This window comes from Neomonachus schauinslandi, chromosome 1, assembly GCF_002201575.2.
Source record: "Neomonachus schauinslandi chromosome 1, ASM220157v2, whole genome shotgun sequence".
NCBI classification, from domain to species: Eukaryota; Metazoa; Chordata; class Mammalia; order Carnivora; family Phocidae; genus Neomonachus; species Neomonachus schauinslandi.
The window spans coordinates 106,966,107-106,992,834 of NC_058403.1; the positions used below are offsets into that span (position 1 = coordinate 106,966,107).

General features: G+C 41.0%; 1 protein-coding gene across 2 annotated transcripts in view; it reads right to left on the reverse strand.

The window, feature by feature from the left end:
• Positions 1-26,728, reverse strand: part of ARHGEF26 (Rho guanine nucleotide exchange factor 26) — a 123,825-nt gene that overhangs the window by 66,047 nt on the left and 31,050 nt on the right. The gene's annotated exons all lie outside the window — the stretch shown is intronic.

Genomic DNA, 26,728 nt, shown 5'->3' on the forward strand with positions numbered 1-26,728 from the left:
GCTGTCAATCGAAACAGCTGCAGCATCCCACCAGAGAGAGTCATACTCACTTACGCTGGAGAAATGCAACATACCGGGCAGGTTTCACATGCCTAAGTTGCTGTTATATAATAAAATATCTTCACTAAACAAAGAAATATTCCAGATAAGTGGCAGCAAACTATTTGCTGCTAGAAATACTTTCCTAACAGAGCACCAACAGAACATTCTGTACCCTACCAAAAACGAATTTATATTCTGCTGTAGATAAGTGAGATCTGGGGCTTGTTTGTTTGGGGCTTTGTGTTGGTGGTCATGTCGACACTAAAGATCAGCATCGATTTCTTTTAAGACAACTCTGGATTGGGGAAAGCAGTGCAGGACAAGAGTACGCCCACTAACCCATGGCAGGCATCGCTAACCAACCGTGGCCCTCTGCCCAGATGCACAATCTGCTCTCCAAGCAGACATTCGAGATCAATCAAAATAGATGAATAAGATGAAGTTTCCCTACAAGTCCTTCAACAGACTTGCAATGATGGAAAATGTGTTAATCTGACAAAAATGGAGGGCTGTTGCTTCTCAGTCAGACTGCCCTACATCGTGACCGGGTAAAGGTCTCACAAGGTTTCCTCCTTAGCAGACTATATATCTTGTCATGCTCTATTTTAGCTTTTCCTTCTGAAATTTTATCTCTGAATGGAGAAGGGATAAGGGTTGAAATTAAGAGTGGTTGGGAATGTGAGATTAAAAAAAAAATTCTAACCAAAAAATTTTCTGGTAGCCCTAACTCCTATTCTGATATGATACCTCCTGCTTGATCCTTAAAATCTCTAGGATGGTTTTTGTGAAGAGATTCTTATCATCCTATGAAAATCTCAAAGATCAGCTTAGGCATAGGACAGAAGAGACTGGGGTGAAAGAGAGAAACTAAGGGTTTTCTTACCCTCAATGCCACACAACACAGAGCTTGCTTGGGTTTAAATCCTGCTCCCCCGGGTACCTTCAGTTCAAGTCGCCTAACAAATCCCAAAAAAGGAGGGTGGAGCTGGGGGCCAGGTAAGAGAAAGGCAAAGAGAGACTAGAGAGCTGAGTGCCCCCAAGACCCCTCCATATCACTTAAGGCTCCCCTTTAATTAGTTCTTCCTCTCACTGATAATGTGCATGTTTGAAGGAACAGAAACTGGACCATATCAAGATAGGAAAACTGTATTTTAAAAGTTCTTGCAATTTTAATGTCATTAGACTATTTTCACTTAAAAATGAGAATTTAAAGTATTTACCATCTGAATCTGCTTCACAAAAATATATTGGAGGAAAAGGGGCTTGTTCCCATGGTAACTTACTGCGTGCTAGATTCTCTTGTTTCAGTGCTACTCTCGTGCATTCAAGCATATTGTAATTCTCCCAGAATGAGGGTCACATGCTAATGAATGACAGAAAGCATGAGCCAGTCTTCTTATCAAAATGTCCTTAGAAGAGACGAATGCTGCTGTATGAATGAATGGGCCTGTGATGCCCTGGGTTATTATGGACAGTTTTACAGTTTTTAATTTTTGTTTTATTTGAGCACAACTATTAATTTCCACACAACGGAAAATCACTCCCCAATTTTATATATGACCATGGAGATGGAGACCAAGTATGCCTGGTTCATCACTTGATCTCCAGGACCTAGCAAAGAATAAGCACTCCATAAATGTGCTGAACGAATCAATATTAGATGCCTGTTCTTCCCCCTTGCCCCTCTGTTAAAGTGCCATCTTCCAAGGAGAGCAACAGTGAGTGATAATACGAAGCAAGTATCCACCAGGTGTTATTTAATAACTACATTAGATTACCAGGGTCCTCATGGCATGGGTGGGCTAGGGTCAGGTGGCTCTGAATACCTCTGCTGGTTGGCAAATACCGCACATGCATGTTTATGCTCTTTACGCAGCATCTGAGATACCGGGTTTGTAACCTCAAGAATAATTCCGCTTATCCATTGCCTGGCAAAAATCTTCTGAAAACTCAAAACCTAGGCAAGATTTATGACTTCAGAGGAACTGTTTCCTTTTATTAGATGATAGTTACACAACCAATTCTCTGACCCGTTTACCTTGGCTACCTAGAAGAATACTACTGTGCTTAACCCTCACTCCTAGTAACACGAGCAGGAGAGGTAGCTGAGCATATGGGCTCTCCTCATCACTACCGGGTTTTCTATTTCCCACTTAAATGGCCACACTCATTTCCCACTCAAACATGTCATTTACTGTAAGTTGCCTTGAGCCTTTTGTGGATGCAGTTGGGAATATAAATTATCAATTATAAACAAACCAGGAAAATGCGGATTCTTGGTGGCTGCTGGGAAACAACACCAAGAATGAATTTATAGAATACCGGAACAAAGTCAAGTAAAACAAAACAGTCTTCATGCTGAAGCCCCCTTTCCTATTGTGGGTTGGTCATTCTGGAATAAAATCAGTACACAAAAGAACACGCTTCTCTTCAGGCACTATTTCCAGATCCTTTTAGGTGGTGCCCACAGTATTTCAATCAGAATTCAATCCACAAAGAAGAATGACATTTAAAGTAAGCCCCAAATCTTTGCATCTCCATTTTTCTTTCTTAATCATGCCCCCAAAAGTTGTCTTCCTAAAGAAAGAAATGCTTCCTATGGCTCCCATCAATTTCATCAAAAAGAAAAAGGGACCAGGACACAATTTAGAAAAACTATAAAGGTCAGTTTCCTAAGGCATAACACTCTAGGAAAAATGATGCTTGTCTATGCAAGGGAAATAGAATTTCACACCCTCTCTGAAATTTTTCTAACCCGCTCCAGTTTACGCAGCAGCTGGCTCCAGTCCCCACCCCACCCCACCCCACCCCACCCCCTTCGGACAGCCCTCTCCAGTTTTCGTCAAGGACTTCTAAAATGCTTTCCTTTTAGAAGGTTATTAGCACTGGTTAGCAAAGTATCCAAAGAATAGGATCTATGGGATAAACAAATTTCAGTGGATCTGAGATAATGATAAATTTCTGTTTCTTCATTTAGTAAAACAAAACGAACAACTGAATGGAGAAGAAGACTGGGTCAACCTTCGGTCCTGCCACACACAGTCATCAGCCCCCAAAAGACCACCAGCATCACAGCAAAGAGGGAAACACTCCGGGAAGAATGGAATAGAGCCCACAAGGCCAATGGGAGGGGAGCATGAAGGAACAAAAAGGGGGAAAGTGAGATCATTAGCCTCCAAATCACCTCCTCAATACCAAAGACCAGGGTTCCTGCTTCTTCTCTTTCTCCGTATTAGGGAAATGTAATCTCTTATCTCACAAGTAAACTCTATCTCTATTATATAATAACAGTTGTAAGTGAATACACTTCCAGATAAAGTCAATTTCACATATACCGTTACAATGCACCTCTGGAAAATGTGTGCAGGCTCAGGAGCCAAATGGCCTAGGTTCAAATGCCGGTCCTCTTTTATTAGCGGTGTAACCTTAGGCAACTTGCCCAACATCAGCAAGTCCTATTCCCTCATTTGTAAAATGGGAATACTAATGGTATGACCTCATGTGGTTCTCATGATGACTGAATGAATTAAAACGTTGAGTGGTTAGAACATGGTCTGGCACATGGTACACGTTCATTAACATTAATTATCATTTAAAGTCCAACAAAAGCCTTTCTCTCCTATAGGAATTCACAGAATTCACAGATCTTGTAAATAATGCCAGTAAGCAGTCTTGCTTTTCCAGTCCACTCTGTTCAAGGACAGCAAGCCTAGTTCCTATATTTCTGTCAGTTAAGTCTGGGTGGGCGGGTATAATATAATCCTGCCATCCACCAAAAAGGCTCAGAATCTCAGGGATGCACATTCTCAACAACTTTTTAAATTTCTTAATAGGTACTTATCAATGACAAAATTAGAGGAGGATCTAATCGGTCCTTTTGAGGTCCTAGGCTTTGGTACCTCTTCAGTGAGTTGCAAATGGGAAAGCAACAAACTAGGGCAAACTAACCATTTTCTGCCGAGAAGTGGTAGAACATTACTTTACACTGTAAGAACTCATGTCACAATGAAGAGGCTTTAAGCTAAGCAAGGCATAGACACACTTGGCAAAAACACAAAAGGCACCGTGTTTCTGTGTAGGGCTCCCTGTGGCAGGCTGAATGAATCATGGCCCCCAAAGATGTCCATGTGCTGTGAATATGTTCTGTTACATGGTAAAAGTGACTTTGCAGATGTAATTAAGGATCTTGAGATGGGGAGGTCATCCTGGATTTATCCAGGCCCAGTGCAATGATAAGGGTCCCTCTAAGCAGAAGACAGGAAGATCAGGATCAGAGAGAAGAGGTAAGGATGGAAGCAGAAATCAGAAAGAAAAGAAAACACGATGCAGTTGGCTTTAGAGATGGAAGAGAGGGTCACACGCCAAGGAATGGGAATGCAGGGGACCTCGAGGAGCTGGGAAAGGCTCAGAAGCAGGTCACCGTCTAGAGCCTCCAGAAGGAACTAGCCCTGGTGATACCTCGGGTTCAGCCCAATGAAACGGACTTCAGACTTCTGACCTTCAGAATTGTAAAAGAAAAAAATGAGCTGTTGTTTTAAACCACTAACTTTGGGGCGCCTGGGTGGCTCAGTCATTAAGCGTCTGCTTTTGGCTCAGGTCATGATCCCAGAGTGCTGGGATCGAGCCCCGCATCGGGCTCCCTGCTTGGCGGGAAGCCTGCTTCTCCCTCTCCCACTCCCCCTGCTTGTGTTCCCTCTCTCGCTGTCTCTCTGTCTCTGGTCAAATAAGTAAATAAAATCTTTAAAAAAAAAATCTTTAAACCACTAAGTTTGCAGTAATTTGTTACAGCAGCAATAGGAAACTAGTAGATCCCCTTAATCCATTTTGGAATCTCTGTCTTCGAACCCCTGTTCCTTCTCCAATAGCTCATATCCAGTCTCTGCTTGGAGGCCCCTCCATTACTCATGGGCCTGACTTCAGAGTTTCATCAATTCCAGAAAGCGAAGGTCCGAGACTCAGCTCTCTCTCCTGCTCATTCACTCAGTGACTGTTCACTGAACACCTACTATGTACCAGGCTCTATTTTAGGCACATAGCACACACAGCCCAGGGCAATTCCGATAAAAATCCCCTAGCTCCTAGGGAGATGAGCTCTCCTTGCTCTACTCCTTCAGGGCCTACTGGAGGACTGTACAAAAAAGTGTTAGCTTTTTTCATCCACTGATGAAAAGCTGATGAACTGATGAACAAAACACTTTCTCTTTCAGGTCCCCCAAAAGACACTTCAAAACGTAAAAGACTTTAGTATTAGGTAACTGCCGGAAAGGAGGAGGGAGATGGGAAAGTGAGGGAATGGATGGTATGAGCAAAGATGGGAACCCACAGCTCGTGCCCAGGGAAGGGGGTGGTGGGCCCGAGGGTTTGCGAATGGTGGACTTTTAAAGGAGTCCATGACGCAGAAAAGTTTAGGACCACCGGCTTTGTATGATGCAGAAAGATCCTCAGAAACTGGGAAATTACTGGAAGATGAAATTATAAATGTAGCCCGGGCCTAGACTGGGAAGAACCTGGAGTTCCCATGGTAAGCAGTTTCAGTGCCTTCCTTAAGTAATAGAGGACGACAGAGATTTCTTGTAGTTTAGGAAAGTAAGCAGGAGGTAGCCGGGGAAGGAACAGGGTGTAGGGCTGAAGTCTGAACTGTGGTGTAAAGAAGAAAGCAAGGAGGCCAGTCACAGTCTACACCCATAATCCACATAGGACAAGAGGAGTCTGGCGTTCCTCAAAATGTCAGAGTTACCGTAAGACCCGGCAACCCCCCGCCTAGGTATATACCCAAGAGAAATGAAAACATGTTCACACAAAAACCTGCACGCAGATGTCCACGGCAGCATAATCTATAATGGCAAACAGAAGAAACAGTCCAACGTCCACCAACAATGAATGGATCAATAAAATGTGGTCTCTCCATACGATGGAATATTACTCCGCAACAGAAAGTTCTGGCACATGCTACAACACGGATGACCCCAGGATGACCCCAGGATGAACATGTTACATGAGGTGAAAGAAGCCAGTCACAGAAGACCATATATTATAGGATTCCCTTAATATGCAGTATCCAGAAGAGTCAGATCCATAGAAACAGAAAGTGGACTGATGGTTGTCTAGAGCTGGGAGGTTTGGGGGAAAAAATGGGTGTTGGGAGCTAATGGATACAGCTTTCTTCCTGAGGCGATGAAAATGTAAAACTGATGGTGGTGATCTCTGTTCAGCCTGTGAATGTACTAAAACCCACCAAATTATACAACTTAAACAGATTATTTGTATGGTATGTGAATTATTCTCTCAATAAAGCTCTTTAATAAAGAGTGCAACAGCTGGGAAATGGACAGAAGGGGTAAGAGCTATATCCATTAATTTCCTTCATGTATAAAGCACTGCCTTTTCCTACTTTCCCAGAGAGTGCCTGTGTTATGTGTTTGGTCTCTTTTCAAGTGACTCTTCTGAAAAGTTCCGGGAATGAAACAATATAAGTGAGCTGTCCCAGTTGAGGCAGGTCAGGAGGCCCAGAGTCCAGTTGTTTGGCCTCCCTGACACCCCAACTGGCCAACCCTAACACGCCTTCAAGGAATTCCAGGCCCCATGGAACACAATCTAAAACCACTCCACAGATCCAAAGGGCTGAGAGATGTGGGAATGTTAAGCATCTCTGTAGGGTCATTGAGAGGGAATCTAGCCAAAATCTCCCTAGCCACACCAGGTCATCGGGCACAGTATATCCCCAGTATATCCACACCAAAGCAGCCCCGCCCCACTGCACGGGCCTTTGACCCAAGTAACAACTGTTAGCCTTCTGCTCCCTCACCAGACAGGATTCCTCAGTGAGAGGGGACAATGGTTTCATTTATGGAAAGCTAAGAAAGGTTTGCTTTTACACCCTCCCATAAGACTTTCAGAGAGGTCCAGTGATGGCAATTTAGTCCAGAAGAGTCCAAATGTTCCAAAAATTTTACCTAGTATTTGATCACAACCAAGATGCTTACGCTCTTTAATAATGCTAAATTGAGGATCATAAGGCACATTATCCATTCCTTTAGAGAAATTTCTATAGTATATGTACTTCTTAAATCTACATGTGCTGCTGCCAGGCAATAATTTATAAACTGTGAGCAGTCACATTTCACCAGTGTTTGTGTTCTCTTTTATGCATGCATCCCCTCCTCTTATTTCCCTACCTTAACATTGGCCCCAAAACACACTTCTTCTGCAATGGTATTTTCCTCTTCATGATACCTCCCTACCCCCCCCCCCCTTTTTTCTCCCCCTGCTTCAATCCACTTTTAAGAACCTACCAAAATTCCTTCTAAAAACTCTGGTCCCGTCCTCCCCTTCTTCTAAACCATTGACGGAACTCAGCTGTCCAAACCAAATTTCTAACTGTTGGCTTCTAACCACACAACTCCCTCTAAGAAAGGCCCATGGATGCATACCTCTTCTTGGTTCCTTCCCAACCAGCTCTCTGAGCCACTTCTACAAAGCCAGTCTACATGCCTGCACCCACCTACATACTGTGGAAGGACAAGGTCACTGCAAAATCTTGCATTGCTTGCGAAGGATGTTCACGCAAGATCACCACAACTAGGTCATTTGCCAGCATACGCAACGGCCGGACTATAGAGAGCTAACCCCTTACAGTTTGCAGGCAGTTTGTCATCCTCTAGCCTTCTTTCTTTTTTATTGACATCTTAATAGCTGTCGTGGAAACTCCTGCATAAAGCTTAATCTGGACTTTGGCCAATATACACGTACACTTGCATTTGGTCACTTGTCCATCAAAGAGGAGCCCCCAACCACGCTCTCCATCCTCCCTTCCTGCCACAGAAGCAGAGCCCGCTCTCAGCTAGTTGTAGGAATTTGAGAAAGACTAAAGAAACCTCTCTATAATTTACTCAAGGGAAAGCTGCACTGTGATCCCTTTGTAGGGGGATGGTCTCCACTTCAAAGGAATGCAAGAGGCTACCCCCGTGGGAGGGATGGGACGTGCTACTGCACAGCGGGACGGCAGGACCCAGGTCCTGCTGCAGCACGCGGACCCACCGCTCAAGTTGTCAGCAGCTTCTCTAGTTTCTGTAATGCAGCCGAAACTGACGATGCCTTGGCACCTGTGTTAACAACGTGAATTTCAACTACAGAATTATCATCTGAGAGCTTAACTAGACCTTGTAAGACCTTCCAAGTGGTCTTATTCTATTAAGCAGTTGTCCTTTTTTTCTAGGGGCTTTCCTTAGAACTCATTATAGTTATGCAAAATAAATACCCACCAGCTTCTTCCTAAAACAAAACTAAACAAAACATACGGTAGAAAAAAAAATTATTTTTGGCAAACTAAAAAACCATAATTCGCCTATAGAGCATTGCTCCATGAGAAGTGGTCTCTGAAACAAAAAATCATTTGGAGGCTTTATTATTATTATCAATGGGCAATATATTCAATAAACCACACCAAATTTACTATGTTATCTCCAGGAATTTTAAAAGAACTCATGACTTTGGAAAAATATCATTTCATGAAGGCTTGCTTTTCTTTTACAAATGTTCAGGTTTCTGTATATTAATTCCTTCCATGTTTTTGTTCTTGTTGTTGTTTAAGGTCAGCTTGAAGATAAACAACAGAAAAAGAAGACGGAAGTATTTTATTGCCCGGGACCATGAATGAATGCCTGTCCTCCCTCTCTAACAGGCGACATGGCCTTATGATCTACCGCTTTCCTACCCCAAGCTCTACATGCTGGGCCAAGTCAGACTCGAATGGTTTGATTTAAGTGTAGATGCAGGTGCAAGGACAGAGGTCAAAAATCTAACCATCACCTTTTCTAGAAACCTTTAAACCAAGGTGAAAGGGATGCCATCATGGTTTCTTAGACTTTCAAAACCTGAACTTTACCCTCTACTCTGTGATACGGGTAGTAAAATTCAATTCTTGAAAAAGTAGAGGCTGAAAGCATTCTAGGTAGGAGACACTTCACTGGTAGGTCGTGACTTGCATGCCGTGGGTATCTGCACTACATCTAGGACCTCCAGGGATTCAACACAACAACAGTCCCCATTACCCTTCTTCTCTGGGCTCATACAAGGTCTATGTCTCTTATCTATGTATTTTCTAATTTTAAGCATTTCTCAGTTTTCTGTAGTTGCCTTACCTTCTTATCAGACTAACACCTGGGAATCAACTCAAGTTTAACTTTTTAAATCAGACAAACAAACAAGACTCAATTGTGTGTGTTTGTGTGTGTGCACATACACATTTCCCTGTTCTTTTAAAAAGATGGGCGATGGGGGGCGCCTGGGTGGCTCAGTCGTTAAGCGTCTGCCTTCGGCTCAGGTCATGATCCCAGGGTCCTGGGATCGAGTCCCACATCGGGCTCCCTGCTCGGCAGGAAGCCTGCTTCTCCCTCTCCCACTCCCCCTGCTTGTGTTCCTGCTCTCGCTGTCTCTCTCTCTCTGTCAAATAAATAAATAAAAAATCTTTTAAAAAAAGATGGGCGATGGGACACCTGGGTGGCTCAGTTGGTTAAGCGACTGCCTTCGGCTCAGGTCATGATCCTGGAGTCCCGGGATCGAGTCCCGCATCGGGCTCCCTGCTCGGCGGGGAATCTGCTTCTCCCTCTGACCCTCCTCCCGCTCATGCTCTCTGTCTCTCATTCTCTCTCTCTCAAATAAATAAATAAAATCTAAAAAAATAAATAAATAAATAAATAAAAAGATGGGCGATGGGCAAAAAGAAGTAAACGTGTTTACTTCTACACTGATACCATAAAAAAGGCAAGTCTACCAGATCCGTTAGTCGTTCTGTTATCAAAAGTTTGACAAAGTTGTATTATTTAACCAAGCGTCCCTCTAATTTTAACAGATTGAAAAATAAAGATAAGCATGTGTGACTGAAAATAATACAAGTGTATCTTCTTAATCCCTCAAATTACATACTATTAGACAGAAACGTACTTGAAATTCTTTATGCTTAATCTCCCTAAGTCCTGGTGACAGCATGTACCCTAACACAGTAAAACATATTTCCCTTTCCTCTGTCCTCCAATGCTGCTAAATCTATAGAGAAGGTCTCTGGGGAACTCCAGGAGTGTGACTTTGTGCACGGGCACAAAGCCAGTTGATTTTACCAGGCTAATTTAGACCAACAAAACGTGTATCAGAGCTCTCAAACGGGTGGCCAATGGGCTGAAACTGCCCCACGCGTGTGCATTTAAAAAATCAGAATTAGCTCCCAACATTTAAAACTCAACAGACTGCACCCACACATCCAGATTTCGCACTCTTCTTGAAATACCAGGTCACAACACTGAGCTCAAATGCCCACAGCAGCCTCAGTGGCTGGGGCTGCACTCACACCCCTGTTTACGGACTCCACCACCGAGAACCATCTCACACCCATCCTGCTGTACTCAGCTCTGCGATCTGGCTGCCAAGGCAGGGATTTGAATTTCCCCCCTGTAGAGAAGGCTCTGGAATCAGATTTTGGTCTGAATTCTGGCTTATCACTTAGTATCTGAGTACTTACCACTCTAGCAATTTACTTAACCTCTTTGTCATCTGCTAAGAAGGCTATAATACTACCTGCCGCACAGAGGTAGTATACAGAAAGGACTTAGCACAGTACCTGGCATATGGGGTTGAATAAATGGTGGTTAGTGTTATCATCACCAAAGGACAAAGGATCCAAAGGATACTTGAGAAGATGCTAATTTCCATCCAGGTCAAAAAGGTTTCTGAAATCACTATTTCTATCTCCTCAAATTTATGTATGATTAGAAGCTGAGTTTTTAGGGACTTATTAAACTTCTCTTTCCATTTGTCAGGAACCTGCAGGTCCACATATGTAGAAAAAATAAAAACCTCTGCAACCTCTGGTTTTCATTCAATTCCTAAGAAAAGCAACATACTGTTCATCAGAAATAGTTTTACAGGGGGCACCTGGGTGGCTCAGGCAGTTAAGTGTCTGCCTTCTGCTCAGGTCATGATCCCGGCATCCTGGGATCAAGAGGCATCCTGGGATCGAGCCCTCGTGGGGCTCCCTGTTGGGCTCCCTGCTTCTCCCTCTGCCCCTCCCCGATTCATTCTCTCCTTCCCTCTCTCTCTCTTTTTCTCTCTCAAATAAATAAGTAAAATCTTGAAAAAATTAGTTTTATACATGTATGGATTATTCCCTATACCTGAAAAGTTTCTCCTATGAACATGAAAAGAAAGAAAACAAGCTTTTATTAACCCATAAAATGCTATTTAAACTATGAGGAAGAATTAATTGTTGCAATTAGCATCAAATTTTAACAAATATGTGGTTGTAAAATGTTTGTCCCTCATTATCAAAGCTTTGGAGTTTGCAAATTGCAGTAACTGTTATCGCTATAAGAACTACAGTTAATTGGGAACTTTTACACTTCAATTACAGAAGGAAGAAAGGAAGAAAAATTATACTCAGCCATCTCTTCATAAGCTTAATGCAATCTTGGTGAGCAAAAATCAGTAGAAAAGTCTTGTCAACTTAGATTCATAACCTGAGCCAGAAGAATGTAGATGAGAAGCTAAATCCAATTATTTATAGCATGCTGGCAAAAGTCCAAGGCAGGACCATAATGAATTTTTAGAGGGTCTGGGGAAGGAGGGAAAAGGAATCCATGGAAACTTTACTAATAAATTCTCTTGCGGTGCCATATTTAGGTATTAATACCACCTGGCTGAACACATAACATTCTGAGGGTAAGTAAACTGTGTTGTAAAGCCTTAACAATTTCTCAAATGTTGATTTTGGCTACTGTGTATGTGAAAATTGGTACAAACAAGGGCTAAACTATGATCCTTATGAGCACTTTACTTCAAAGTCAATAGGAGTAAAGCAGAGGCTATCCCTTACACAACAACACCTGAAGTTATAAAAACAGGTACCTTATTTCTGCAATAGATGTTTTTATAAAGCTAAGATTTTTTTGTAAATCAAATCACTAACAAATGACCAAACACACAAAAAACCCCGGATGGCTTATTTTGTAAAAAGGCAATTTTGGGATAGAAATGTTCCCACTTAGAAGATCTCTGTTCTCTATGTCCAGATCTTAGCTCAGCCTGTCTTTAAACACCTGTCTTTGCATTTAGAAAACAAATGAAACCCGGACAAAACACCTATGTCCGACTGTCCCAGTGAAACGTAGACGGCATCTTGCCATTTTGAATGAAGGGCTCAATTCCTCCTTTCTCCATTTGGCAGGAATGCCAATTACTTTGATAATCCTCCGAAGGCACAAAAGCCATGCTGAGACTAATGCGTTCTGAAGGTGCATCCTTTATACACTGCTCATACAGTGAAGTGACCTTATAGCAAGTGCTTCTGGTGCAGAACTTGGCAACTCACAGACACAGTACAAAATATGGATCCTCAAAAGGATGCCACAGGATTGAAGTCATTCTTAAGGTATGTTGATTTGTTTCCTTTATAAATATAGAAAGAAAAAAAAAAAAAACAAGCTAGGTGCCACTTGGCTTCTAGAGCACACCATTCCCCTGGATCTCCTTCTACCCCCACCGGCTGCTCCTTCTCGGTCTCCTTTGCTGGCTCCTCCCCCATCTTCCCAGGCTCTTAGTTGAAAGGTCCCAGGGCTTGGTGCTCAGCATTCACCTGTCTATCTCTATCCTTTCCCCAGTAACGTCACCCAGCCACCCTTGCCTGAAATTCCATCTAAATGCCAACCACTCCCAAATATGTTTCCAAGCATCAAACTGCCAAATCCAGACTTACACACCTCACCGCCCATTCAGCAGTGCCTCTCCAGGTCTTACAGCCATTTCAAAAGGTACAGGGCATGTGGGACAAATAACCACTTAAAAACTCAACACTATGGTGAAAGGCAAACTATGGAGACAGTGAAAAGATCAGTGGTTGCCCGGGGCTTGGGGAGAGGGAGGGATGAACAGATAGAACACAGGGGATTTCTGGGGCAGTGAAACTAACTTGTATGATATTATAATGGTGGATGCGTGTCCTTACATATTCGTCAAAACACACAGATTGTGCAACACCAAGAATGAACCCGAACGTAAACTACAGTTTGGGGTGAAATGATGGGTCAGCAAGGGTTGGATGGTCACAAGCGTACCACTCTAGAGGAAGGTGCTGACGGTGAGGGAGGCTGGGCTTGTGGGAGGTCAGGGAGTACCGGGGAAATCTCTGTCCTTTCCACTCAGTTTTGCTGTAACCAAAAATTGTTCTAAAAAATAAAGTATATTAAAACAACAGCAGTGAATGAGCCAAGTGAAAAGGGATATCTAAAAGCTTACCACTCAATCTCTGTTCCTGTGTATCGGTGTGTATTTACAGCATCCTAGCTAGAAAGGTATATAATGCTTTTTCTAAAGATCTCCAGAGGAAGGAGGGCCCTTGTCGTCCTTCAGGAGCAGTGACATCAGCCATCAGTTTATACTTACTTCCATCAGTGGAGTCCATAGGCACCCTAATTCTTCTCATGTGGTTAAAAGTTAAGACGAGTTTTATGGGAGCTTCTTAACCAACGCTGATCTCTTAGATCCCTTGACTGGTAGTGTTTCCCACATGTCCTTCCTGGCTACCGGGGAAATAGCTGGCCAGTAGGAAAGACATCACTCTAACCAGAACTAGACTCCAGGCCACTCTTTTTCATAGAGCAGGAAGCAAAATGAGTAAAAGTCACACACGTTCCTGCCACACCTGAATACTCAACCTGTTCATCTTCAATTCCTCTCCCCTCAGCCGCCCTCCAAAACTAGGAGAAGGGAGTTTTCATCCTAGTTCTTGAAGAGAAAAAAAGAAAATAATCATCCCAGCTTGTATGTATAGAAGTAGCCGCTGATTAGGTATTATCTGATAATGTAGAATCACCCTCACAGCTGGCTGGCATCAATGCATAATTTATCCTCCAAATTGAGATACCTTTTGAGAGTGAAATGGGGCAATTGATAATTACACCTGAACAACTGAAATTATCCTGGGCAGATGAGAATGTGCAATTATCCTAATAATTTAAAGAGCACTTAACTGAATACCAGAGACTATTCTAACTGCTTTTCATGTACTGACTAATTTAATTTCCATAACAACCCAAGGAAGCAAGTATCATTATCATCTCCATTTTATGTACGTGGTTCCTGAGGCACAACGATGTTAAAACGCTTGCACAAGGTCACGCAGGACAAGAGGTAGAACAGGGATTGGAACCCCGGGCCAATGGATGACACTCTTGGTTGGTTACCATGCCATACTGTACGACAACTTTAGCGACATTCTAGAAGTCTCAATCTTTACAGTGTTTTAGAACAAGCAATTAAATCTTAATCACAGTTTTTCACAGTCCTGAATTACTTCATTACTGTGTAATTTCCTTTCTTTTACATCCAATTGAAATTACTCCTGATGTACCTTAGGGTAGAATGAGAAAAGATAAACTCAACTAGTGCTAGCAAAGAGCTGGACACTTGAGTTTCGCACTTATAGTCGATTCTCATTATTCATGGTAGTTATGTCCTATAGAGTTACTGTGAACACTGAATTAGTGGAAACTGAACCATTGCTCCTAGTGGAAATATAGGGTTAGCTTCCTCTAAGCCTCTGGTCACCACATTTTCATCAATTGATCAATACCTAACCTTGTTTTATGTATGTCTCCGTTTAAAGACATTTCATTTAGTATTATTAATTCCCTAGCATTGAACTTGTGGCCAACAGCACCATAACTCATGCCTGACAAAGCTTATCTACCCTACCACATGCATTTTCTCCATAAGGTGCAGGAAGGCTTCCTGAACCTAGAAACTCCAGATAGCAATTCCGCACTATATCTCTAGTGCTGGGGGGGGAGGGGTGCTGCTCTTAAACAGCAAGATCACCAATCAAAAGGCCCACAAAAATGTGAAAACTGTGACATTAAATAGACTGCATGTCTGAATGACTGCAGAAGCACAGCAAGTATTAATTCTGGGTTACAAATACATTTTAGTGAGTAGTAGGCCAATTTGCCAATATGGAATCCACAAACAATGAGTATCAACTGTACATGTCACTAACAAGGGTATCAAGCTCCTGCAGCAGCAAGAGTACAGAGATTTCAATACTAACAGGCAAATCTGAGTGCAAGTCCCCACTCAGACACCCACTGGTTGGGTGACTGGGGTAACCTACCTCCCTCTAAGCCTTCTTTTCTTATCTATAAAGTACTAATGCCCAAACTTTCTCTTCCTTGGGTCAAATAATAGTAATTTTAGTAACTTTTCATCTTGACTTTTTTTTTTTTAAGATTTTATTTATTTATTCATGAGAGACAGAGAGAGAGAGAGAGTCAGAGGGAGAAGCAGGCTCCCAAGGAGCAGGGAGCCCGATGCGGGACTCGATCCCAGGACGCCGGGACCATGACCTGAGCCGAAGGCAGGCGCTTAACCGTCTGAGCCACCCAGGCGCCCTTCATCTTGAGTTTTATTTTCCATTTCTAATAATTTTTCACTACATGGTCTTTACGGAGCTAAGCCCCCATATTTCTCATATGCTACAGAGTCAGGCTAAATATAGGAACCTGGTTCTGATCTAACTGTAGCAAATGTAGTGGGATTGGTAGCTACACTGACTCCTCTCAGGGAGCCTAAATTTAAACCCCAATGAGAGAAAACAGGGTGCAGAATAGTATATACTGTCAATATGCTACCTCTTAGGAAAAGAGGGACAGCAAGAAACCATTCATATTAGCCTATACTTGCATGAAGAAATGCTGGCAGGAGAAACAAGACATCTTTCACGGCAAAAGAGGGGGAGAGGTAACAGGACAGGGGATAGGAGGGTGTGGAGGGCATCTCAGTACATAAGTCTAAACCACTGACATTGCACTTTTAAGCCATGTACATACAGAACTTATTAAAAACACAATGAAATATCCTCTCCTGTAAAAAAATGAGTCAAGCAAGGGTCAGAAGTCTGGGTTCTAGACCTAGCTCTGATTCTTATCAGCTGTGAGGCCTGGGACACTGTAAGTTACAGACTGGGATAGATGGCCTCTAAGCTCTCCCTCAATCCTCAAAGACCACGGAAATCGTTTATGAATCACAAAATAAAGTAAAAGTGTTAATCGAGCCCAGTGGTACGACAGCATTTACTATGAGACACAGATCAATCGCAAGTGGGCTAGCTCTTAGTCAAGCTAATCATCTAACATGATTGGTAGGTTTTACAATTTCTATTTCCTATTTCAAATAAGTCATCCGGAAGTTTAAAAAACAAAACTGTAATCAGAATTAGAGAAATTTTAACAAAACTAAACATTATCTAAGAACATGATATAAAAAGAGTTTCTAGTAAAGCACAAATCAGATGAATTTTCCTTAAGCTAGATAAACTCACAGTATCCAAATCCCCCAGATCTATAAATCACTCAGAAGTAAGGAAATTGAAGAATTATGTATTCAAACTAGGAGCATATTTAGTATTTTGAACTGTGACAGATACAACCCAGGCTCTGTTTTTCTTTAAATAAAAATCTTCATACTGTAGTTAAATGATCAGTTTATAACATTACAGAAATGTTGGTTTACTAAGACCCATTCCATATATACCAGTTGCCCATTTAATGAAGTTACTTGCAAATACAAAATAATTAACAACATATAACTAGAATGGTATTTCTACATATAAAGACAAAATGGAATTATATGTGAATTAAAACATCTATTAAAGATTATTAATCTTATGAGATTAATCTAATAAGGGAACATGAGGAAGGAAGAGTAACTAAGGGTTAGAAAAGTCACTTCCCTGGTTCCTGGGCCATCCTGAGTCCTGCGCTTTGAGGGGTTCTCAGGTTTCTATTTCTCAAGTACCTGTTGCATGTGTGTTCTGGTTCTGATCTAACTGTAGCAAATGCAGTCAGATCACCAGGACAGGAATTGTGCCTGTCCTATCCACTGTTACATTTCCAATGCCTAGCACAATGCCTGCTACATAGTAGGCGCTTTACAAATTATGGGGGGGGGGGGGGGGGCGGAACCTCATCCTAAACACTTTGATAGAATATTTTATTAAAGAGGAAGATATAATGCCTAAAAATCTCATATTCACAGAAATGACTATTTCCCCAAGAAAATAAATTCCATAACTTATGGGGAACCATTCACTTAAAGTAGGAAAAAAAATAGAGGTAGCCCTGGCTTATTTGAGGAGTACAGGAAGAAAAAAAAAAAAAAACATACCTAGTGCTATTCTTCATTTAAGACTGGCTGTTTGACAAACTAAAAGAAAAGTAAATAGGTACTGGTGCATAATGGTGTGTGCAGTAAGCTATCATCCAATTAAAAAAATCATACTTGTACGTGCAAAGAACATTTCTGGAAGATACACAACAAACCCATTGGCAGAATTTGAATTTTTCACCATATATACATATTATTTTGGGTAGTGGTGGGTGGGACCTCTCACCCACTCTTTCTTGGATTATAACATCCTCCAAATGGATCCACATCTAGCCAGCCCTTCTCGAGGGCATACACAGCTCACAGGGAAAAAACAGTCATTTCAAATGGATCTAAGCAGTTCTAGACAAATTAAACTTTCACCTCATCACACTTTGCCTACAGTTGAATTCCAGGCTTGTTAAAAAGAAATACATCCACTAAGATAATCAAAATGTTATGCCACGTTTTCCTCAAATATGGTGTTCAACATTTTGCAGAGGAAAGGAAAGGCAGTTAGGCTTTGAGAGCCCTCTGCCCCATCTGTTTTTCATAGCTTGGATGTTGACTCTCAGAAAACCGTTTTCACACATTATCTTATTAGCAGGTTATTCACATCTTTACTTCTTCTAGCCAATCTTTCCCACATTAAAAAACAGAATACTGGCAATGTGTACAGCTACATTTTTTCATACCATCCCCAAAAGGCTTTTACCACATCCAGGCCCTAATGTAAGTCAGACTTCTGAGCCTAAGGGAACGTTTGCAAAGCCCACCCTCTTGAGACCAACTTTTCTGAATTCATACCATGAGGAAAATATACTGTCTAGCAAAAGCACTGTAGGAATAAGTAATTCTCCAAGTGTGAGTTGGTGATAACAGACTCCCAAGCGGCCGAGGACCTCAGGGCCCCAGTTTTAGATTCCTTTGTTAGTCTGATAAACATGAGCTCCATGCTGATGGAAAACTCACTTAGCAGCTGACATGTGGAAGGATGAAGTGATCTGCCTACAGATGAGATTAGCATTCCTTGCTCCGGTCTCAGGAGAGAGAAGTGTGATCAATAAGAACTGGTCTTCAAAATTAGGTATCAGTTCATGCCAAGAAAGTCTGCAATAAAACAGACAAAGGCAAGCCAAAATTTCTCCAGTTTGAACATCTGAGCTTCCAAACATAGGGGTCTTCAAAGAGTCCAGAGGAATATGTTTTATTCAAAAACATGCAGGGGAAGAGTGTTTTGAGTTTAAATAATTATACTTTCTCAGTTGGAAAGGATACTTAATAAGCAAAAAAGCAGAACCACCCCAGTGTATACCACTCAGAAATGTTAATAAAATGACATCCTGATCTCTGAATTTATTAATAAATTGGTTAACTGATATTCTGATATTCTAAATTAATTAAAACTAATCTAAATTAATCTAATTCTGATAACAAAAATAGTTTCGTGTTAGTAAACTGGATATTGGCCAGGAAGACTGAAAAAAGAAAAATAAAGGGATGGGCAAGGGTCCAACTAAAGGCATTTTAATACAGTGATCCCCACGGATGGCACAAACATAAACAAAGCAACCCAAACTCTTCACTGATATTTAATATGGTCTAAAACCTGCAAAACATGAATTTTCAAATGACCCTACCAGATGCTCCAAAAACTAGACATAAGGCCGCTAAATCTGTGATAGAGATTTTTAAAAAACAGTCCTCCTAAGGATCTTTCATTTCCTATTACTTACTAAAGTCCTAGAGAATAATTTCATGGCTTAATCACTTCTGCTCTCTTTTCAATAGACTAGACCTCAAGTAAAATTTCAACTTATGAGAGTGGCTATCAAAGATGTCCTGGAAAACATCTTACTCTTAGCAGATTTTTCAGAGATATCTACGTACATACACAAATATATAGAGAAATATGTATAACTAAGTGCTGTTCATCAAATATACACAAGATGCAAGAGAATCAGAAGTAGGAGCTCCAAAACAGGACAACTCCAGCAGATGAACACAAACACTGCTATTATGCCCTGTTCTGGTCGTTCGCATCACTCTTCTCTGCTAGAAAAGAAATTCCAATGAGCTCCCGATACAGAGACAGTTTTCTTGCTACAAAGGGACCTTTGTTTGAAACCCCCACAAGTGACGAGGTCAATCTTAGCCAATCTTGACATTTCCATGGAACCTTTCCACCAAATTTTTTTCTAAACTCAAATCATTTCCTGAAGCCTTTTTGAAATCCAAAGAAAACACTGTATAGATAAAGTATCAGTTAGGTCCTTTAACAAATGCCATTCATGATACACATTTTCCTCAAGATATTTTTCTATAAATACACTTGTAATATCTAAAATCGCAAGGGTTGTATGATTTAATCCACATCCTTCAAAAAAAACAGGCTAAGAGGATGGTAATAATATACTGAATTAATATTTAAAACAGTATTCACCTGTCTTCTTAGTATATAGAAAGCGATTTCAGATTTTTTAATAAAATCATATTTTCACAGCTTTTACACAAAGTTGACATTTTAAAAATTAAAATATTTTCCTGCAAGGTTGCTCAGTATTTATATTACCACCTAAGGGACAAAGAATTCTTTCATTTAAGTCTTAAGAAGGACTTGCAAACTCATTTTCTATGAAAGTCTACTTTGAAAACATTAGACTTTTCACAAAGCAGCAACTAATCTGAATTTATTTAGTTCTTTTCTTTAATCTCAATTTAGACAACACTTTCCAAACATGCATTTCATTTTCTTCCCCAAATCATTGCGAAAGTAGCTTAATGACATAAACAATTTGGATGTCTTTTTAATTTTATTGTATAGTTGCATGTTAGGGCTTCTGATAAGATATAAATTATAGGACACTTTCATAATCAATTAGCTTATACTGTCAACACTTCAACCATGGAGCCACATTCAGAGACTGTCTGTGGTAAAGATACTGGACAGTATCTTTACTGGAACGATGACCACAGGGAAATGACAAGATGATGTCTATGATGTGCCATGCACTGAGCAGTGTCAGAAAACGAGATGTTCTTTGTTTTTAAAGTCTCTGCATTCTAAAAGGTCAAAGACATTCAAATATTAGATAAGAGTCTAATCACGTTCTATGACTAGCTCCAAAGGTGATATACACCAAAAAGAGTAAATCCTAATTATTTTCCAGATAGGCAATCCCTAGCAGAGGCTAAACTGAAATTTAGTTCTTTAGGCTGAAACTTCAACTGCTCTTAAAGTATATGTGTAGTTTTGGAAAAGTGGTCTTGGGGAATGCATTCTGAAGAATCAAAAAAAAAAAAAATCACTAGTTTCAATTCCATTTAAAAACGTGAATGACCTTAAACCAATTCACATAATTTGGGTCTCAATCTCCTTACCTGCCGCAGAGAAATGACAGTACTCCCCAGGACACTATAAAGGATTAAATCAGCTGAAATAAGAAAAGCCCTGGAAAAACATAAAATTGATGCCCAGGTGCTAATAATTAATGTTGCATTTAGGAGAAACATCCCACAATAAATGAGCAATCAGCAAGCTTAAAGGAGCTTGCTTTTGAAATTTAATTCATCAACCATCTTCCTCATGCTTAAATCAAGTGCTAGATTTAACTTGGCTAGATCACAAAGTTTACATTAAAATCTTTTCCATCGGCCAGAAAAACTGTGTGGTCCTGCTTGTTTAACTCACAACTGGCAGAGTCAAAAGTCCATGTAATGGTTCAAAATCTCCAGCTGTAAATGCAATGCAGATGAAATACTGCAACTAAACCCCAGCCATTGTTTCTTTTTCCAAAGTTCTACCCTCATTTAAGATTGATAACAGCTAATGACTAAGCTTGGTAACACTTTCATCTGTCCCAACCAGGAGCATTGTCCAAGCTTAAATCTCCATGTGACAACTCAGAATCCACAGACTCTTGGAGCTTGCAAAAGCAATGCAAGAAGGCAAAAAAGCATGTAGTAGCCCCAAACATCTGCAAAAACTAACTAGGAGAATGGCCTAATTGGCAGCTGGAGCATGTCAGGGCCTGTTTGGAAGTACTGGTCCAAGGAATCTACTGTTTGCCAGGCAAACACCAGGCTGAGAGGAAGCAAACAGCTCAGATTTTAGTCCTAACCTAAGTCAGGACTAACATGCTTCATGATTAGGAAAGAATCCGTTTATCTGGACTTCATTCAATGTCAAAATGAAGGTGATTGTTAGAATGTTGTAAGACATGCCACAACCACCTTTAAAAACAAACCCATGCAAAACACTGTGCTAGAGTCTCTAAGACAAGACCTGTCCTTTAAACTCGTCCTAGAACAATGCCAGCAGAGACAAATATAGGGAGGACATCACTCAAAAGTCATTACATAAAAAATCCAGACACATTTCAGAGTACCAGGCAGAGGTGATCAAAATCACAGTAACATTATCAACAAAACCACTGCCACTTGAAAGCTCACCTAGTGTGGTGCTAAGTATTGTCTCCTTTAATTCTCATACCAACCCTATGAGGCTAGATAAGCTATGGTCCCTATTAGAGAGAGGGAGAACTAAGATTGAGAGATAGTACTTGCCTACCACGATGCTAAAACGATATATTTTTCAAAGTTTGAGGCTTTACGTATTTGTGCTGTCATCTTCAACTTGTTGCTTCCTACAACACTTAATAATGGTAATTATAGTAATAATGTATTTAAACACAAATATTGTTGATAAAAATTGTAAAACATTACTTAGCTCGAACTAACGCCAATTGCCATTTGACAAAAACAGAGTGAAGGGTACACATGCACCTGGTGACCAGTGTCCCAAAAGAAGAGTGGGGTTTCAAGGTATCAGCTGTCACCGTACCTGGTTTCCTGCGCTACAGTGCCTCCCTTACTTGGGCCTGGCTCTCTCAGTCCAGAGTCCATCTATTTTGCCCTGCTGCTACGTGAAGCAGGGTATCATCCAGCTGTGTAGAGCTGAAGGGGGTGTGGGAGGGAGGGTCTGGGCTCTACTTTCCAAACTGGCTTTCACAAAAATCCCGTTTTTAGTCACGCCTTTACTCCAACTTCATCAATTCCTGCACCTTCCAGAGGTTCTAGAGTTTAAAACTAGTTCTTTCTTGACTTTCCTCACTACCGGCTTAGAGTTAACCTTCCCAGATTGCCTGAAATAGTTACTAAGAGTCCATCTGTTTTCAGGTTCCAAAATATGGCAGCTCTTGTCTCTTTTCTTGTTGTTGTTGTTGTTATTGTTGTTGTTGTTGTTGTTTAATCCTTGGTTTGTGCTTTGACTATCCTATCATTTTTCATGGGATTTCAGAAGGGAATGAACTGAAGGGCATGTGTCTCAGCAGTCATCTTTAAATGGGTAGCATCAGTTACAAAGACTTTTTAGAACAACTTCAGACCCACTGCTTTTCCACAGTCTTACCTGAAAGGACTGGGACTGTTATTCAGACACCTGTAGTCTTTCTTCCCCTACTTGAAAGGATACATAAATAATAACTACTTATTTCTTTTACTATTACTTCAGACACCGATTATTGATAAAAGCTGAACAATGTGGACTAAAATATTCATGAATTTCAAATCAACTTCTTCACTTATTTATCTCAGGACAAAGAAAAAGCCAAAGCATGTCATAAAAAGTGGCTTCTCAGTGTCACTGACTTTCAACTATCAGCTGAAGAAGTTTGGTTTTAAAAAAGTTTTTCTGTTACATGAAGAGAAATAGGGCAGTGAGGAAAAAGAATCTTCTGGGGGAACAAGTACTGGGTATTATTTTGTATGTTTATTATTTTTATAATTTACTCTTCCACACAAGGCAGAAACTGAAAAGTTTGGCATTAGCTGCTCATTATAGGTTGGGAATCAATTCAGTTCCTTAGGACACAAAACCACATTGATGGGTATTTTTATTTTACTCTGCAGAAACTGAAGCCAGCAGAGTTTTAGCTTTAAAATTACTTCCTAAAGAAATACCAATGTTTTAACTTTGCACTGGGAAAAAGAAAAGCAAGCATATTGCAAAGTTCTTGTTTTTTTTTTTTTTTTAAAGATTTTATTTATTTATTTGAGAGAGAGAGAATGAGAGACAGAGAGCATGAGAGGGAGGAGGGTCAGAGGGAGAAGCAGACTCCCTGCCAAGCAGGGAGCCCGATGCGGGACTCGATCCCGGGACTCCAGAACCATGACCTGAGCCGAAGGCAGTCGCTTAACCAACTGAGCCACCCAGGCGCCCCCATATTGCAAAGTTCTTTAGCACTGTCTACAGTCGACCAGGCAGACACCTGAGAGGCAAACAAAACTCCTCTTTCTCACCAAGTCCTCAAGACTCCATGTTCCAAATGTCCCTCAAGTCCTTGCTCTTAGGCTCTCTCTCGGTTTCCCAACATGTGTGGCTATGTTACTGTCATGGCGTCAAATCTTTCACCACCTTCACCTCCTCTCTAATGTGAACAGCATGCTGTCGTGTCCCCGACCACCATGGCCATCCGCTACTGGATTGCTCAAGGTTTCCACACAGCCTTCAGGAAACCGTGAAAACGCCTCAGCAGAGCACAGAAAGGCCAACGCCATCTGTTCTCACCCTCGCCTTCGATGATTCTCACCGGGCTCCAGTGCGACCCATACCTGTGCATTTCAGTGACCCACACCTGCTCTAGGATTCCTCCGAGCACACACTGTGGATGGTTCACCAGCCGCCACTGACCCCTGAAGACCAACAGCCGCCAAATGCTCTAGAACCCAGGCATCTTGCAGAATAGGAGGCTCCACAAGTGTGGACTGAAGTGAGCAATTCTTTATAAAGAAAAGAACTTAGTAGGGACACACCACTGATAAGCACTCACACCCAGCATCAGAATGATCTCGTCCCTGCCTGCTTTCCTATAATGTCTTCTTAGTGTTATTTATCAGCCTGAGTCACTATAAAGGGGACCAGATGTTGCACTGTTCAATCCACAAAGCTGAATATTGAGCATGTTCTGACCTCACCCTACCCTAAATATCCCATCAACTCTGGCTACAGTTTTTCATTAGGGAAAAGTACAATGAAGGTAGTCTTCATTATGCCACACCGAACAATATCATGCTTCGTCAGTAATCACTGCGTTAAACACCAGTCATTTGCTTTATTCAACATTTAGCATTTTCTTACAACTGGAAACTCTTTTTTGGGGCAGCACATTAAGTAGTTACCACTTTAGAGTCACTTGGAGACCAAATGCTAGAAGCTCAGCAAAGAGGCATTACATAATGAAATGAGCTCTGCAAATCTGAGCATTCTGAATTTTTATAAAACGCTATATCTAAAATGAGTGTTTCAAACTAAATTGAATAAACTTTTGTAATATGTTTCTATGATACAGACATTGAATTATCATGGAGAAGCTGAACATTCCTAGTTGAAATACATTATAACAGAGATCAAGTATCACATAGGTAGCTATCCAGATTACAACACTGCCTTTTAAGGCACCTGGGTGGCTCAGTCAGTCAAGCATCTGACTCTTGATTTCGGCTTAGGTCATGATCTCAGGATTGTGAGATTAAGCCCTGTGTTGGGCTCCCTTCCTCTCCCTCTGCTCCTCCAACCACCCGCTCTCTCTCTCTCTCTGAAATAAATAACATTTTGAAAAAGAAAAAACACTGTCTTTTAAGTAAAAACAAAGTAAAAATATAAAAAATGTTTCTTTCTTTATCTTTTAATGGAGGTTAAGAATTTTGAGTTTTGTTTTAAAAATAAGAAATAAACAAAAATGTCCAGAATAGTGTCTTACTATAAGCCAGTATAGAAATGAAAACTTTTTAATAAAATCATAAAAGACTTAAATTTTGTAAAAGATCGAAATTAAAATCATAAAATTTTAATCTATAAATAAAATGAGTTATTCCAGGGTTAACCAGATACAGATTTTTTTCAATCCCCATTTAATAAATAAATAATTGAGGGGGTGAGTTTTAGCAACCTGCTCAAGGTTAACCAACTACCAAAAGGAGAATCAACTGTTCGAGCCCAGGCCCCTTGTGAACCACACTGATACACAAGTCGTGCTGTCAGGGCTCAAAGACCATAAGGACCCAAAGCACATGCTTTGTGCATAAAAACACGCCACTGTGGTTTTCAGAAAACATATCCTCATTAAAATCATGGCTTACATTTTATATTTATCAAAACAGTAATAATTCTTGATAGCTGTGTATCTAATACAGAGCTTTGTTTTTGTAGGTCAACCCAAGTACAAGTTAAAATGAAAGAGACTCATTCTGAAATCTGAATACCTTTCAAAGAGGGACCCATCATTGAAGGCTCTTGTTCTGAGCTCTTCACCGAAGGAGAAAAGAGGTTTTCATTTATCTTACCGAAACTGGCAAGACTGGTACCAAAAGGACCAGTAGGCTGAACACAAGCAACAACCCAGCTTCTAAACAAGGATTTCCGTGTGGTGGTGCATGCCACCACCCACACACCATGGGCCCAGTGTTCCCGAAGGCACAGTGGGTCCTCTGAACATGTATTTTTAAGTATCCATTCCAGTCTCAAGATGGACAGGATCTCTTCCTGAGGCAGATTCTGGCTTCTGAAGTTGTGCCACTATCAAGGAAATTTGAAGATCTCATTGATCTGACCACAAACTCCAGCTCTCGGAAGTAGCCCCAACTCACACGCTAACCTGTTCAGCATGAATGTTCCATCTTGTGAGTTCAAAAGGAAGATCTACCTGCACATGGTGATGGAGCCAGCAGGCATGAACATGTTATCATTCCTGGCTGCCTGGCTCTGCCCTCATGTGACAAGTAAGCAAGGTCCAGATTTGCAAGATACATCCAGATACTCCCCCCTAGGACAGATCCAATTCTTGTGGGCCCTAGAGCTTGTACAGTATGCAGGCCCACCAAGAAAGAAATTAGGCACAAAAGCAAACATTTAAGAGGTACCTCTGCAAGTGAGAAGCCTTGAAGCTCAGGCTTCACTAATTATACGGTAAAGCCACCTTTGACCCAACTGTATAAAATTGCCGAAATTCAACCATTTTGATCTAGCAAGACAGCAACTTAGGGTGGCTCAATGTATCACACAGGGCTCCTGCACAGGCTCTGTAGCTGACTCAGAAGAATGTAACAGCTCACTACTGGTGTACGCTTATTAAAACTAATAAGGAAAATTCCCCTCTAATAGTGCTTATGAAATGTTAAGTAGGGAAAACCTAAGGAAACCATTATGGTCACCATGACTACATTTTCAAAATAATATTTACGTAGATGAACAAAAAATATGAAAATGTAAACAAAAATAATTTTTGTATTTGAATAGTACCACCATGAGTTACTTTCCCTCACAACTAAAGGTTGTTCTATTAACCGTATAATTTTTTTTTTTTAAGATTTTATTTATTTGCGAGAGAGAGAATGAGAGACAGAGAGCATGAGAGGGAGGAGGGTCAGAGGGAGAAGCAGACTCCCTGCCGAGCAGGGAGCCGGATACGGGACTCGATCCCGGGACTCCAGGATCATGACCTGA